A 17,375-nucleotide genomic window follows, 5' to 3' on the forward strand; every position below is an offset into this window, starting at 1 on the left:
TAATAATTACGTTTGGAAGACTAAGGACCTGTTTTACCACTTGTCGACTAACTTTAAGTGTCGAATAAAAGTAATGCCGTCTTTGTTTATTCGGACAACAAAAACAGAGACGGCATCACTGCATGATATCATATCCGTCACTTATCGTTAGTCGACAAGTGGTGAAACAGGCCCTAAGTCGTGGTTTCTAGCAAACTATTTTTGAGCACTTTCCGGCAGTACATTTTCAGTTTAAACAACAATGTAGGTAATGTTAGGTAATCCTACATTACATAGATTACATTAGAAAGACATTTCTCGATAAAAATATTTCACAAAATTAGCAATTAGCAAATTATGGAAAAAGAAAAAACTGATTGTCTTCTTTTTCTTTACTTATTTATGCTTAACTAATTGGGTTATTTTCATTGTTTTTCGCAAGTAGTTTAAGTTAAGCAAAGCTCGCTCTACATTTTTGCAATAATCGACACGTAACACAATCAGAAACTTAAAAAACATGTTAACTTTTCAATACAACAAATTATTACATAGTAAACAGGTAGAGAACTCACTTATTATATTAAAAACTGTGTTTCACTTAAAATGGACGCACTTTGCAAACGCTTACACTTGTTCTATGAATTTTGGTCCAGGGAGGCAGAGCGCAAGCGCTAACCCTCCCCCAAAGACCACCAAACATGCAATAAATGACAACACCAATTCCAATTTCAAGTTCCATTACCTCTTTTGCGCTACTACTTTGACAAAGCAACTTAGTAAGGGAGCAATGTATGCAGCGTTATTCGTATTTGACAAAGAGTTCTAGTAACTTGGTAGCAGGGTTTTATTGATTCGCGGCTGCGCGGTGAGATTTCGCGCCTCGGATTAGAAGCATCATTTAAGGGATGTTTTGTTACGCGTCTCCTTCACTCTTATGCGATTTTGTACTTGATGGATAAGGATGGAGTATTAAATTAGTCGTGGTTTGAACACTCTACTTTTATTCAATGGTTTAATTGAATTTGAAATTAGTTTTTGATGAGTATCATTGAGATGATTAAATGAAGAGCGTTGTTTCTCATGATTAAAAACAATTTGTCGATATTTAAGATGGGTAACACGGGTAACATAGGTTTAATATTGAACGGGATTAAGTAATTTTATAAAATTTACAATGAGGGTAAATTCTTGGGTAGGTACTATTTATTATCTATTCTGTGGCTTGGGGTTATTATATCGTTTCCCATAGTACAAATTTTAATGCAAAAGTTTTTGAATATAATTAAGTTATTTTTCAGTTTCTAATTTATTTTGGAATCAGTAAAATTTTTAGTATTATTTTTTCAATTGAAATGCCTACAGAAGATGCTACAGAAATATTAATTTAATTGAATTTGTCATCAAATTGATGGATGCTTACGTTAAAGCCAAATTATTTGAACACTGCTTATGTAACTGTGGCCGACGACTACAGAATTTATCTTCTTAGAGATAAGTCGAGTGTTTACCTGAATCACCTGAATGTCAAAGATATAAATCAGCGTAACTGATTTAGTACAATCTTTAAGGAGATATCAATTAACATAATGTTTTATATGCCGTTTTAGTGTGAAAAAAAGTAAGGACTTACAAGGCCAGCACGTGCCTGTGTACCCATCACGCAAGCGGGTAGGAGGATCTAGACGAGCCCATCAATTAAGTGCATCTTTTAATGCTCTGTATTCCGCCCACGAAGTGTATGGCCATAAAACGCTTTATGAGATACGGATATAAGTACAATCCTATCCTACAATCTTACGTGCTCCAACTTTTCTAAGTTGTTTAGGTAATTGCTTCAGAGGTTAAATAAAGGGACTAATGTAGCGACCCTTAATGCCATCTTGTGGTCAAATATAAAAATTCCAACATTGTTACATATTTGAATATCGAAAATTAAAATACCTACGGTTAAAATTTCGATGTTCAAAATATCGAAAATTAAAATATCGATTGTATCGCAATATCGAAAGTTGTTATACCTATGGTCAAAATGTCTAAGATTGAAATGTTGATTGATTAAAATATCGAATGAGTAAAAATATCGATAGCCAATATATCTAAGTTGTCAATGTCGACATATTTGAATGTTGAAAATTAAAATATCGTACATACAATTCTGCTTTATTTAGTGCTCCTTTCTCTTAATAGCATTTATTTTACATAATCTAGTCATTTTTAGCACATTTTTTTTGGACTTCGATATTTAATCTTTCGATTTCGATGTCACTTTTGTAGATAAATATATTTTCGATATATTGGACGTAGGTTATCTAACTATTCGACAATATAAACTTTCGTTATTTTAATTTTCGATATAGTCGATATTTTAGTTTTCGATATTTTGAACATCGACATTTTACCCGTAGGTGTTTTAACCTTCGATATTCAAATATGTAACCTGCATCGCGCTATCGGAGTTTCACAAGTCGGACGCATAAATACTACTACCGACGCTCTTCCTTCGGATTTCCATCCCCAAGCATAACATCTGCCTTAGTCTCTCTATGTGACCCTTCTCCGTAAGAGTAAACGCTCCACGCGCCGCTGCCCGCTGGTGGCCAGTACACGACCTAAGGACGGCTCTAACTGTACCAGAGGGGCTACTACGAATATTCGAAAATCGAAGTTCGTATCGTACCGTCCCTCTGACTCTCGTATTAAAAAGATCATATTCCATTGATATTGTGGGGGAAGGCTCCAATAGAGAGATCTCTCTCCTGGCAGGTGTTATGCCTGGGGACCGAAGTCCGAAGGACGAGCGTCGGAACTTGTATATATACGACCGCGTTGAGAAACTTCGATACGATGTAGAACACGGTCGGAGTTTCTATTATTGTTCACTACAATAATAAAATTAGTAAATTTACTTGAAAACACCAAAATCGTGTTCACATGAATTAATAGAAGGCTCTAAAATATTACGACATTAATGCTGACCGAAAATATATCTAAGTACATAACATTTCTATTTCTCTATGACTACTTAGTCCTGCAGGGCTACTACGAAACTCGAAACTCGAAGTTCGTGTCGTGCGGTCCCTCTCGCTCTCGTATTAAATAGTGTAAATGTCAGTAGTAGCCTTGCTGTGACTGCGAGGTAGGCAAACCTTTACTAATATCATTACGTACTTCCCTAAAATTCAATAATACGAGTAATCCCCAAAGCTTTCACGACCCGACAGCCTTTCAATTACATTCTACAGCAGTTAATTAATTAATGATATTATATTTAACATAGACCTTGCGGGCTATGCTCCCATAAATCCTCAACGAAAACAAACATTACATAAGCGGTCGCCATACTTATTTTTGCTAACTTATTTAACGTAGCGGCCAAAAGTTTAACTAGCACTTATTCCATATTGTTTTCTAAAGATCCGTGCGATGGCAGCGCCACTGATGTCGGTTTACGTAAGTTTGCGATGCGCATGACGTCAACAAGATGGCCGCTCCATTGATAAAGTGTCATGGCGGCCGCGTTGGCGCGAAGGCGCAGGCCCGGGGGTTATACAGCCATTGATACAGTGGAAAAGTTTTTACAGTGTACGACACGATTCTTTGATTTTACTATGTAAAGTACAATACAATACAATACAAAGACTCTTTATTGTACACCAGAAATAGTAAGCGATACAGAAAACAGATACACAGAGAGAAAATTACAAGGTAAGCAATGGACGGCCTTATCGCTTAATAGATTAAAATTAGGTATACAGCGTGTATTTTTGATACTACCTCAAACTTTAAGGGCAGTTAGTGAAGGTCCTAGTAATCACATTTTATTATGTTTTAGTAAAAAAAAACTTATTATTTTCCTTACAAAATTAATTAGCACGCAATGTGACGTCACGCTACGTGATACTGCTTTATTTTTATTCAAAACGTCGCACTTGTTGACGTGACAGCTGTCACAGAACGTTTCTCTCTCGTATCAAATTATTGTACGCATTACATAGCTGCGTGAAAATATTTCAAAAATTAATTACGCTCTGGTAGTTAATTTTAAATTAACAATTTGTTTTGATATCGGTTCACAGCACTTAAATCTTCGTTTGGTTACAGTTTGAGGTAGTATCAAAAAGACACGCTGTATAAGCTTGTATTAAGAGTAATAAAATTAGTTTTTTTTTATTCGACTGGATGGCAAACGAGCAAGTGGGTCTCCTGATGGTAAGAGATCACCATCGCCCATAGACACCTGCAACACCAGGGGGATTGCAGATGCGTTGCCAACCTAGAGGCCTAAGATGGGATACCTCAAGTGCCAGTAATTTCATCGGCTGTCTTACTCTCCACGCCGAAACACAACAGTGCAAGCACTGCTGCTTCACGGCAGGATTAGTGAGCAAGATGGTGGTAGTTGTAGTTCAAGTAATCCCGACAAAGGTGCTTTTACTCAACCACTCAACTTCCCCTAAACGTCATAAGATTCGAACTTTTAGTTTTGACAATCACCGAGAAGAGTACCAATTTGTCAGTGATCATTTCATCTATTTTTCTTTTGGCCTGACGCCTTTTTTGCATGTTTTATTTGCACTGTCAGATTTCCGGATTAACGGATTTCTTTTTTAATAAATATGGCTTGAATTTGCCATTATAAAAGAGTTTTTATTTACTTAAAAAGGCAACGACATGTGCATTTGGCTCCAAGAGACTGAAAATGGAACACCGTTCACATTGTATTAAAAGAGGACTAGCTAACAGGATCATTGGACCTTACACGGTATGTAATAAAGTCAATTTTCCTGTGGTGTCCCATACTTTTGGATACTTTGGCTGCTACGGTACTTATGTCGGCTTGAATGTTACCAAGTAGGTATTTGGCGATCTGCGTGCTCCAATTATATTTGTACACGAGGGATGTCTCAAACAATTTGACCGCTTTGACTGAGTCACTCTTAAGGACTATTTTGTATGTTTCCAAGTATTTGGTGATCTTGAAGTCCCGATTTGTACTGAAATCAATGTCACCAAAAATATTCGTAGCTTCTATACGAAAAAAACATAATAACATATGAACCGGTAGCATATTATAACTTCAGAACAACAGTTATATCATTGAGAGTCTATTGTACAGATATTTACAGCCTTATTCATAAAAAAACCTTAATTGAGGTTTGATCGGTCTGTTACTTAGCAGACTGATTAAGCTTGTTAGACGGTTGTCAAGAGTATGATTCATAACGCTTGCTAGCAGTCTGCTAGTTGTTTGAGCTGCTGATAGACGGATTAGACGCGTTATGTTGGCCACCTTGACAAATCAAAGACAAAAAATGGCCTAATCGATAGTAAAAAAAAAAATGGACAGCAGTGACAGCAAATTACCAGGAAAATAAAATAAAAAGCGAGATGTTTGTTTTCCCGCCATTTCGATCCGCATGTTTATGTTGTGCAAAAAGCCATAATTATGTTACTCATCCTTATTTTTTTTTCATATTTATTGTTAATTTATTGTTGCTAATTTAGAGGATTTTAATACAAATTCCTGAAAATAAATTTTCCTGTTTTTTTTTTAATCTGCGTAGCCCTGCCTTCACTATAAATATCTCGGTACGTATAGTTTTTTGCTCTAGTCAAAGTCAGCTGTTTCAAACTTGTGGCGGCCATTTTGAGCTTAGCAGAGAGATAAAGGAGGGTCTACGTCTCTAACTTTAGCAGAGCCTTGATCGACTGATTAGCGCTAACAGACGTTTATGAATCATGTTTTTTAGCATCGGGCCTTCAAGGAGCCTTCAAGGAGGCTCTAACTTTTTATGAATAAGGCTGTTAGAATTTACATTGAAAACAGCTGAATATGGCTACATAACTACCGGATCCGAGTTTTAATGCTACGTACCTTAAATTTGACAACGAAATTGACGTAACAATGCTCAGTTAAGTTATGATCAGCGTGTCTCGTTGACATGCCATTGCCTCTTGATTTTTCTTTTCCATGAGTTCCTCTACATTGCACGACATCACACCGTCTCGTGTAAAGGCGTTTTTGCAAGAGCAGTCTATTTTTGAACGCGTGCAATAAAACCTATAGGCCAGAAGCCTCCCCTGACGCCGCCGGTTCGCACGCCTGTCAGCGACAAAACGCCGCGAACAAATTTGAATTTCAAATTCGAGCGACACAACACAATCGAGCTTTTTTAATTTACGAAGAGTTTAAAAAGTTGTTGGCGGTTCCAGCCAGTACGGTAAGTTTAGTTTTCTGTTTTGCTTATTATTAAATTTGGTGAATTTAATACCAGAAAATTTGAATTATTAAAAAAATGCCCTTGCTGATTTTGAAATATTACTCACAACTTATATCCTAGCAGCTGCAATTAAATAAAAACGATTCTTTGATTTTTTTTTTCATTATTTTTTTTATACCTATTCAGAATGCAGCCAATAAGATTGATTTTAGTGTTTACCAATACAACCTTCCAGTGATTTCAATGATTTCACAAAAGCAGATGCTATAGAACTTCTCCTTCCCTCCCTTCACCCCTCTACATCCGTCGAATGACGTCACTATGGAGGGTATAAACTATATCATGCGTTATTCATTTGCGGTAATATGTAACGACTTGGAACTTTATAATTACACTTTTGTTTTACTAAAATTAAACTCGAACAGGGTTTTTTTCCGGTAATTTCATCATTGGCTTCTTCTATACTTACTTATACAGCACTTTTTTGCTTTTCCGTTAGTTAGGAACTTAAAACCTTCTACAATCGTTTATGAATAAGACATTACCATAAACCCGAAGGCCAAAATATACCAGAGTATATTAATGAACTCAAAATAAAATATTATTCTACCAAAATGACAGATTATAGTTTTACGTGCTACGCGTAGTAGCTACGAAGCGTGCTACGGGCTACGTAATCCGTAGCCGCTACGCGGTGTAGCAGTGGGTTTTGTTTCCGCATAACTTTTGCTAGTTGTTAATAATTTTTATGGCGTAAATTTAAATGAAATAGTTTATTTTGCCTTACTCATTGGTAATATGTGATTATTACAGGTGGAATTAGTATTTTAAATATTCCTAAATGTTCAGTGACATGTGACATGGATAACTAGATATACATATGGCCATGCAAACATTATTTTTATTTTTTAAATTGAGTTTTTTTTAGCTAAAGTCAATTAAATAAGTACTTTATGATTTATCAACCCCAACCAAATGTTACACTTATATCAAATGTTTTCAGTAATAAAAGGTTTTATTATTATTATTAGTAGTGCAGTGCGGCTATGACTATTTGTACACGTGAAGTGTAGCTTAAAAAATATTTCGTCTTATTCTACCACTTAAGCATCGTGATTATTATATTGCTACCACCATCTTGCTCGCTAATCCTGCCATGAAGCAGCAGTGCTTGCACTGTTGTGTTTCGGCGTGAAGAGTAAGACAGCCGGTGAAATTACTGGCACTTGACGTATCCCATCTTAGGCCTCTAGGTTGGCAACGCATCTGCAACCCCCCTGGTGTTGCAGGTGTCTATGGGCGGTGGTGATCTCTTACCATCAGGAGAGCCACTTGCTCGTTTGCCATCCTGTTGATAAAAAAAAATAATGCACTCAACTACTCTAACTAATAGTTTTCCTTTCCTGTTTAGGTTAGCTTGAAAAGATCCCTTATAGGGATAAGTTCGCCTTTGTACTCTTTTGTTTTGTTGTTTTCTTTTTGTAATATTTTTGTGTTTTATGTACAATAAAGTCTTTACATACATACATACATACTACTAAGACAAATAAACTTTCACATTTATAATAATATAATATTAAAACGATTCTAAGTTTACATTTATTTATTTTACAGCGATTATTCAAAGCGGGCGAAAGTTCAGAAGAATCAATTTGCTGTCAATCGCTCGATTTACATCTTAAAAAAATATATTACTTGGTCCTTAAAATTGCCGTTGAAGTCTTTCATCTCTATCGTCGAGTGATCTCGCAAGCGTCTGGCCCTATACTATGAAGTGCAATTCAAACTTCGTATCTTGCCGTCCCGCTTACGCTAATATTATTTAACACGAGAGTGAGAGGGACGGTACGATACGAAATTCGATTTTCGAATAGGATCTGAAGCCCCTCGAAGTGACTCAATTGCGCAATAATATTACTCGTAATAACGAGATCACGCTGTGATCGAGATTTATTTATATTTGATTTCAGCCTTTGATTGAGTGAATATGAGTGAGTGAGTTTCGACGTGAAAGACGGACAAACATACATACAAACACACACATTTTCGCATTTATAATATCAGTATAGAAGCCGTGGTGGCCGAGTGGTTTGACCTATGGCCTCTCAAGCAGAGGATCGTGGGTTCAAACCCCGGCTCGCACCTCTGAGTTTTTCGGAATTCATGTGCGAAATTACATTTGAAATTTACCACGAGCTTTACGGTGAAGGAAAACATCGTGAGGAAACCTGCACAAACCTGCGAAGCAATTCAATGGTGTGTGTGAAGTTCCCAATCCGCACTGGGCCCGCGTGGGAACTACGGCCCAAGCCCTCTCATTCTGAGAGGAGGCCTGTGCCCAGCAGTGGGACGTATATAGGCTGGAATTATTTATTATATGGATAAGCAACTAACTCAACTACATATTATACTTATATGGCTTTTATATGAATTTTAATCATATAAGAGATATAATGCTAATTAGTTTTAAGATAGTCACGTTGGTGATTATTATATGATCAGTAAGTGGCTGGCAGTTGCAGACTGCAGTTAAATCAAAGTCAAAGTCAAAGTCAAAATATCTTTATTCAATTTAGGCTATAACAAGCACTTATGAATGTCAAAAAAAATCTACCACCGCGTTCGGAAAAACCTCTGCTGAGAAGAATCGGCAAGAAACTCAAACGAGGTATATATTTTTTTTTAAAACAGATTTACAATATTATTAAATGATATGTATACATCACAAGTATTCAACACAACTTTATTTTTAAATGACTTTTATATGACTGAAGCGCTGAGTAAAATGGGCCCAGATCGCGTTCTATAAACGTTTTCATTACATTTATATAACTAATGTCATAAGCTAAAAGTCTGAATATGTTACGTTGCCGCGACCATTATATTAATCTTGTGCTTTTGATTCTGAGTACGAAAACCATATTTTTTCCAAAATTAAAAAAAAAGGAATGGGTACACTTTTTTTTTAAAACGTCTATATGACAAAATTTTGCTAGTTGGGAGGTTTGCATAGTGTTTTCAAATTATTCCGGAATATTTTAGGTGTTTCGCTGGTTTTTATCGCATTCTCCACAAAAGCGAGCCCTTGCGGCCCATCTACACAAGGTTAATTTTCATGTTTATTCTCTTCCATGCATTTTTATTTGATAAAATAATGCCCAAAGGATGTCTGCGCAGACCGTAGCCCTCTTAGTTATCTATTCATGATATATTTGGATCAATGAAACTCAATTTAGGAAGCTGCATGAAGGGACCGAAAAAGATTGACGTTTCAGTTTCGTATTAATGTTGATGGAATAATGAAATATTATGTTTTATTATTTGGAGATAGGTTTCTGAATAAAACTAAGTAGATCAGTAGATTCGAAAACCGGACAAGTACTAATTGGATTCGCGCACCGAGGTTTCCGTACAATCATAGATACCTCAAAATCTCGTACAATTGAATTGATTGATTTAATTTATTATAGCGGAGATAAATTATCAAAGCTTATTTTTTTTTCCTGAAGACCAGTTCACGCTTGACTATTATTATTTGTTCTTCGCCTTGATACCTCCCGCGTTCCTGGGAAAAGTTTCTTAACAGACAAACAGACATACGGACAGCAAAATGAGCCTATAAGGATTCCGTTTTTCTTTTTGAGGTACGAAACGCTAAAAATTTACGAAATTTCGAATAAAAGGTTCTATTATTAATATTATTATAATTTCTACTACCGCTAAGTTTTACTTGAACCAATTCTACACCCCATGGATCACGCAGCTCATCTGCCTATAGTCCTTCGACTGATCACATGATTGATATGTGCTATTACCCTACATTTGACAGTTATAATGAAAATAATGATGAAAACGCGGGTAGTTGTGCGCCGGTGTCAGTTTCGAGCGGTGGCGCGCAGTGCGCGTGTTGCAGCAGCCGCCGACTCGCTTTGCTCCTAAGAAGAAGGGCTACGGATTAGTCCGAAACATGCCCAGCTAAACTCGATTTAAGACGTGAGTTATCCGGGTCAATATATTTTAACATGATAGATAACAAATAGAAAAAAATACCGCTAAAATGCTATTAGCGGGCTCAATATAAGAATACCCCGAATACCCATTAAAAGCCACGTATCTAATAAACTTTTACTTACGTAGTTTCAAACTCGTTTTGCATTCGATTTTTTTTTCGTATATTTCGGCTGTCGCCGCCCGAAACTTTTCTTATTTACACTGGTTACCCTCAAAAAGATCTCTTACGATTCTTTCGTGTTTTGGAAAATGGACTTTATTTACTAGAGGTTCGGTCTTTGTGATTAAACTGTTGAGTTAGAATACGAGTTCGTGGAAGTAATTGCGTATACGAAATAAATAGAAGTTTGAGAGATTTGGAGTTGCGTAATTGTTTTAGAAATATAACGAGGTATGCCAGTCAAAGTTTGTGATTGGATGTATAACTAACTTTTATCCTCGGCTTGCCTTGCGTTTCTACCTCACCTAATTAGGTACCTAACCTAACCTAAAGGTTCAGCTCTGGCAGTTCAACTGATATCTATTGCGGAAATTTAGTTAATCCTAATTGAAATTTCAAAATTTTTTAATATCTATTTTGAAAGTGAAAGTTCAACATACTTAAAATTATCGTAAAAAAAAAATAATCATAAGTATATAAAAAAACTAAAACTAATTATTTATAGTGTACATGCATACATACATATATTCAGTGGCGAAGCGTCCATAGAACCCCATTCCCATCGGCTTGCCCAATATTTACAAAATAGGACTACATGATTTATTTACGATCTTTGCTTCGGCTTTACCACAAAAATATCTGACGCTACGCCACTGATACATTCCTAACTATATTTGAAGAAGCTCCCTTTGACAAGGTTCCAAAGATGCTGGCAGAGCGATCCCTCCCTGAAAAGCTAAGCTAGTTCTTTGTCCGAGAAAACTGCCAGCTTTGCCGTCGCCAGTGACGTCTACTAATCTCTTTCTAATTCCCTTACAAAGCTAAATAAATTAATAAATAAGTTCCCAAAAATTACACAATGAACTTACACCATGATTAACATTGTATGAAACACACGAATGCCAAATTTCGCGTCTCTACATTTATCGGAATAAAATGTAACTTTGAAATTTCAAATTGAAATACGTTTATTTGTCAACTATAGGTGAAAATAGGTGAAACATAAATGACAGGTAATTTTCAGCACTTAAAACTATATGTTGCACCATAAGGCAAACAAATTATTCCAGTGATCACACTATCTGCATAACAAGCTTCGTACTAATTCATCCCAAGTCGTTTCGTGTAGTGTTGCCGAAAAATCGATAGTTTTAATCGGAAAAAGACCATACTATCCATAGTATCGATACTATCGGTAGTATTAAACAGAAAATTACGAAGACTATAGATAGTATCAATAGGTCATTTGTCGTCAAGACTGATACTATAGATAATATCGATAGTATTGTTGATTATACCTAGTGCCATCTACGAAGACGCGTGAGATTGTCAAAATTAGACATTAATGACATTGTAATAAGAAGCACGGCACGCGTCATCGTGAATGACTCTACTATACCGATAGTATGGCACGAAAAGTGATTAGATTAGATTAGATTAAATGAAAAAATGCATTATAAATACATGTAAGGTAAATTATAAGAAATTCACAAAAGGATCGTCAAATTGTGTACAAAAAATAATAATATGTGCCAGTAGCAAATGACAATAAAAGGTCAGTTAAAAATAGAATTACAATGTCAAATTAGAATTAAATTTAAAATTAAGAACAATATTAAGGGTAAAAACATTAAAAGTTAAAATTACAATTACTATATCAAATTTAATAAAATGGAACGATCGATCATATGAACAATAAAAAATAATCAAAATGTCAAAGCGATAAAATTAAATGTAGTGATATCTCTTTTGCTCAAATTATCGAAACACTATCGATCGGCAACCACTATATGCGTGACAAATATCACACACACACTTTTTTCCACTCTACTATTGCCCCATTGGTCCTCTACTAATGCTATCTCTATGCCTTGCCTATACATGGCAGGCAAAAAGTCAACACTGGCAAGTCAATAAATCCGCGGCCGACCCATTAGGCAGCTAATCCACTCATTGACGTATGAGTGCGCTAATTACTTAATTAATTGGTCAGGCGCAGCGATTCGGCATCATCAAAACATTGACATTTTAGGGCTTTTGGGAATTCGGGTGTTTTCAAATTACGAGTTCGACCATTTGGGAAGTTTTTAGTTACTTTTTGTAATCTACCAATCTCTAGGCAAAATATTAAGTGCAGTTAGCCGCATCACTAGCTGTGTCTATACAGAGAGTCTCTAAATGACCATGGGGCTTTTAATTTAAGGTTCGATTCTTTTCACAAAATCAAGCTACTTTTGTTTGTACCATTTTCAAAAAACTTAAATTTAGATCATTTATTGATCCTCAAAGTTTGATTGTTAAATCAGTGTATCGGACATGGCGGTGTTATCGCTCTCTTGGTACGGGTGCCTTGTAATAATTTTTGAAAATTTATTGACATTCTAGATAAACATTTATCAATGTGCCGTCAATTTAGTATTGCTTTTTTTATTCGACTGGATGGAAAACGAGCAAGTGGGTCTCTGATGAGAGATCACTACAGCCCATAACATCTGCCAAACCCAGGGTATTGCATATGCGTGCAACGCTAGAGGCTAAGATGGGCTACCTCAAGTGCCAGTTTATTCACCGGCTTGTCTTATCTCCAACGCAAACACACAGTGCAAGCACTGCTTCAGTAAGATTGAAAATTACATTTAATTTGTATGAAAAAAAATGAAATTAAAAGTGGCCATATTTTTTAAAAGTAGCAAAACAAAAGTATCTCAGTTTTGCGAGTAGAATCGAACCTTGGTTTTAAATCCCCATGGTCAAAGTTACCCTGTGTTACATATGTATATGATCCAACACTCACATACATGACCAGGCATTGCATAACAAAGTACAAGTTAGGCTTCTGGGCACAAGCTTCCTCTCAGATTGAGATGGCTTGGGCCGTAGTTCCCACGCGGCCCAGTGCGGGTTGGGAACTTCACACACACCATTGAATTGCTTCGCAGGTTTGTGCACATTTCCTCATGATGTTTTACTTCACCGTAAGCTTGTGGTAAATTTCAAATGTAATTTCGCATATGAGTTAAGAAAAACTCAGAGGTGCAGGCCGAGGTTTGAACCCACGATCCTCTGCTTGAGCAAACTACGGCTTTTTCACAAGCTAATAGTATAGCGATTTTGTATTGAAATTCACTATTTAATACTATACATATATAGCTTGTACTTTGATATGCAATTGGGCTCAGTTTATCTAAACTGGGTTAAAAATAACTATTCCTCCAGCATATCTGCTCTATCCCCTCTGCGGCCGGAAGTCGGATGCCAAGGTGTTTCCGGTCGGGCGGCAAGGGACCAACTATGTTGGTAAACATACTCCCACGCAACGCTTCCCGTCTGGGAACACCTACGCCGCTTATAAATGGGTTATTTCACGGGCATCTCAACCGCTGCTAGTCCTTAGATTTTATGTCTAACTAGTCGTTAGCCGCGACTCCGTCCGCGGAGAATTAGTTTACCGCTATCCGTGGGCACAATACAATACAAAGAATTTATTGAATCAGGCGTTACTTTGCGGAGGTCCATATCAATGAACTAAAAGAATTTCCTTGCTCACCGCGACCTTATAGCTAAGCTTATGCAAAATATGCGTGTTCATGCAGTTCCTCCACCTCCACACTGTAAGAACACACACAAATCACATAAACCCATCTATCACCACCGCCACACTCCACTGACGCGTTTCGAACTCAACCAGAGCTCATCTTCAGAGTGACACAACCGTACACCATGGTACCAGTTGTTAGACTAACGAACCACAACCACCGTTTTAATTTGTCACTGTAACTCCCCAAGTACCCATACGTTTTATGAATAAAACAAAACTACCCACAATTATTAATAATTTTTTAACCGTCCTTCAAAACTACCTTGATTTTTAATTATTTACTGTCAAGGCATGTTTTATTAACTACCTATTGTGAACTAAATTCTTTTAGTTCACAATACAAAGACACACATATTGTACACCAGACATAGTAAGCGATACAGAAAACAGAGACGAAATGGGTCTCAAATTAACAATCGTTACCGTACCTCTCGAGCTCATGGTATTATCGGGAATAAAACTAATCAAAGTGATATTGCCAAGATTCAGCTAATTAAATACCAATTTCCATCTAAATCCGTCCAGCTATTTAGCAGAAAATGCTAATGAAAACGCTAAATTCGAAAATGTGAAATCTCAAGTATGTACTTGTACTGTTTAAATTAAAAGATCAGCCTTTTGATGGACAGCGGAGCCTTAGAAATAAGGTTACATTGTAATTTTTATCATAAATGTTTTTATCGAAAATACAAACTGAAACATAGATGCACAGAAAAACCAGAAAGAGACCAGCGCTGGGAATCGAACCCAGGTCCTCAGCATTCCGTGCTGCGTGCTATACCGCTACACCACCACTGGACATGAATTTGGATTTTCGATATGGATTTTATGGACCGTAAAAGTAACAAAATTTGGAGTTGATATACAAAATACAAAAAGACTCCAAAAACCAATCTTAATAAATGTTTTTTCTTTCTTTTCTTTCTTTTTTCCTAAATGGGAATGTATAACCTATTTAAAATTAAATTACAGTTTGAATTTCGTGCTCAAGTTAATTTTAATGTTCTGGAAATGAGCTGCTGGGAACGTGTGAAATCAGGGTCTAGAGATACAGGCCTGTATTAACTTAACTTTTCATTTTTTGCCCTCAACGCAAAAAGAGGGGTGTTATGAGTTTGACACCAATATCTGTCTGTCTGTGGCAACAGAACTCTCAAACGGATGGACCGATTTCTGTTATGGTTCTTAGGTATGTTTCATTAAAATTATTTCGTTTTTAAGATACTGAATTTAAAATTTACAATGTCTTTTCCTTCATGCCCAAAAAGTTCGACATGCTGGATGTAGGCAGAATAAACCGACTTTTTATGCTCCAGTCTAGTGCATATTAAAGTAAAATCTTCATTTCAAAACCAAGACAATAAGACGCTAACAACCACGGGCACTAGAACTTTCTTTTATTTTCAACGGCATCGAAATGAAACACAGAGAGTATAACTTGTTAAAAAACTTACCCTCCACTTAACTAGTTATCAAACAATCACACATTTTTATAGAAACAACAGAAGATTTTGAAAGAGTTTCCAGTTATCTAGAAGAAATACAGGACCTCTAATAAATAACCGATAGTTGCTATGTCTCTGAGCAAAGCCGCAGACTGACAGACAGATAGACATGGCGAAACTAGAAGGGTTCCGTTTTTGCCGTTTTGGCTACGGCACCCTAAAAAGCGGTTGAAATGAAACGCTCGAATAATGGCATATAAAAATTAGGGCAGGCAAGTGTTACTATGCCACGGTAGACGCAACTGGCTTCAGCGAGTGTTGGGTACGTACCGTCGGCAGTGGAGTCGTTACCGACACGCTATTAAATCGTTTGCGAACAATGAATACGTTAATTATTTCGGTTACTAACGACCCGCGCTGACTTCTAACCAGCATGTAAGTATCTTTTTAACCGTGTATAGCAGTAATATGTATCTTTGTTTAGTTTATATGCCGATAGATGTCGCTGTACGGAAAATTTTGTCACCCTGAATCGCGCTGGCGAGATTTTTCCTAGCAACTATAAAAAGGGTGTCAAATTCGAATAAACTGTCATTCGCCGAGCAACTGTTGTTTGATTTAGGTACGTCAAGGACAGCGGTTGAACAAACCGCACAAGATGGGTTTTATGTGTTTGACGCCAATCTCTGTCTGTCGCATCGTAAGTAGCTCTCAAACGGATGTACCGATTTACAAACTGTTACAAAGCGGTTATTTTTACGTGAAATCGAGTGTCCTTTTAATATGTTTCGCTGAAATCGGGTTCAGCTGTTTTTGAGATACTTATTGAACTTTGAAATGTTGGGGGTTTTCCTACTTTTATAAGTTTCATCATCATCAGTCTATAGACGTCTGCTATTGGACATAGGCCTCTCCCAAAGAACAGCAGAAAGATCGAAATGATGCGAAATGTGTAAAAAAACTAAAAATAACCAAAGTACCTATTCACTTAGAATATGATATTCGGTTACAAAACCTTTACCTTTCTTTAAACACTTGTTTTAAAAAAACACTATTTGTTATCACGCGACAAAATTATCGCGGTACGGAAGCCAAAACCTGCTCTTTTAAAAGCCTTAGCCTGTTTAAACTTTTAATTCCACGTTTCAACAAAAGCGTCGAGCTTATAAATATCCACCATGATTAATTTCCGCCGCGTTCGAACTTCGAATTAATTCCCCGCTTCATTAAATTCCTATGCTGACGTCTATTCCTACGCCGACTACGCACGTTCCGTTCTACGCAGTCTTAAAATAGCACCAGTATTTACGCAGGGAACTAATTTGCAGTGTTTTTTAAGCATGATCGATTCGTGGGAAGTATCATATTAGGATTTCAGCTAATTCTTTTCTAATAGGGTGACACTCTTTCTCGGCCTGGATAACACGGACATGGAAATACCGGCCCTGTTTTTTGGATACACGCCCATAGAAACTGACAGGAGCTTCTATGGGCGTGTACACGAAAAACAGGGTCGGTATTTCCATCCCGGTATTATCCGGGCCGGGAAAGAGTGTGACTCTTCTAATACTTATTTTGTATGATAATTTTCCCCTACGCAGCAACGAAATGCCTTTGAATTCATAAAGAGGCCGCAGACACGTGATTTGGTGCTTCGTATGCAAATGTATGGTATTCAATAAATGGATGTTTGTGAGGGTTTTAATTGAATTGGCTGTTCGAGAGTTGCTAAATACTAATAGAGTATATTTGGTCAGTGATTATGAATATTACAAGAGCTACAATTCCAGATAATTGTCACTTGTTAGTATGATCACAGAGTACATATATAACAGAGACACCACCTAGTACAAGCAAATGGTATCACCCTAATACTGGCTATTCAACTGGCTATTTTTCTTTTCTTTGATTTTCCAATAGATGGCACCAGTGAGAACACAAATAACACGATACGTATTGCC

The 17,375-nt window shown here is 36.7% G+C and overlaps 1 protein-coding gene across 1 annotated transcript in view; it reads left to right on the forward strand.

The window, feature by feature from the left end:
- The first annotated feature begins 6,065 nt into the window (after positions 1-6,065).
- LOC141436383 (potassium channel subfamily K member 6-like) overlaps positions 6,066-17,375 on the forward strand; it is an 86,525-nt gene continuing 75,215 nt past the window's right edge. The window contains exon 1 of the mRNA XM_074099334.1: positions 6,066-6,200. The gene's annotated coding sequence lies outside the window, so the exon portion shown is untranslated. The remainder of the gene's footprint in view (positions 6,201-17,375) is intronic.

The sequence above is a fragment of the Choristoneura fumiferana genome, chromosome 16, assembly GCF_025370935.1.
Source record: "Choristoneura fumiferana chromosome 16, NRCan_CFum_1, whole genome shotgun sequence".
Taxonomy (NCBI): Eukaryota; Metazoa; Arthropoda; class Insecta; order Lepidoptera; family Tortricidae; genus Choristoneura; species Choristoneura fumiferana.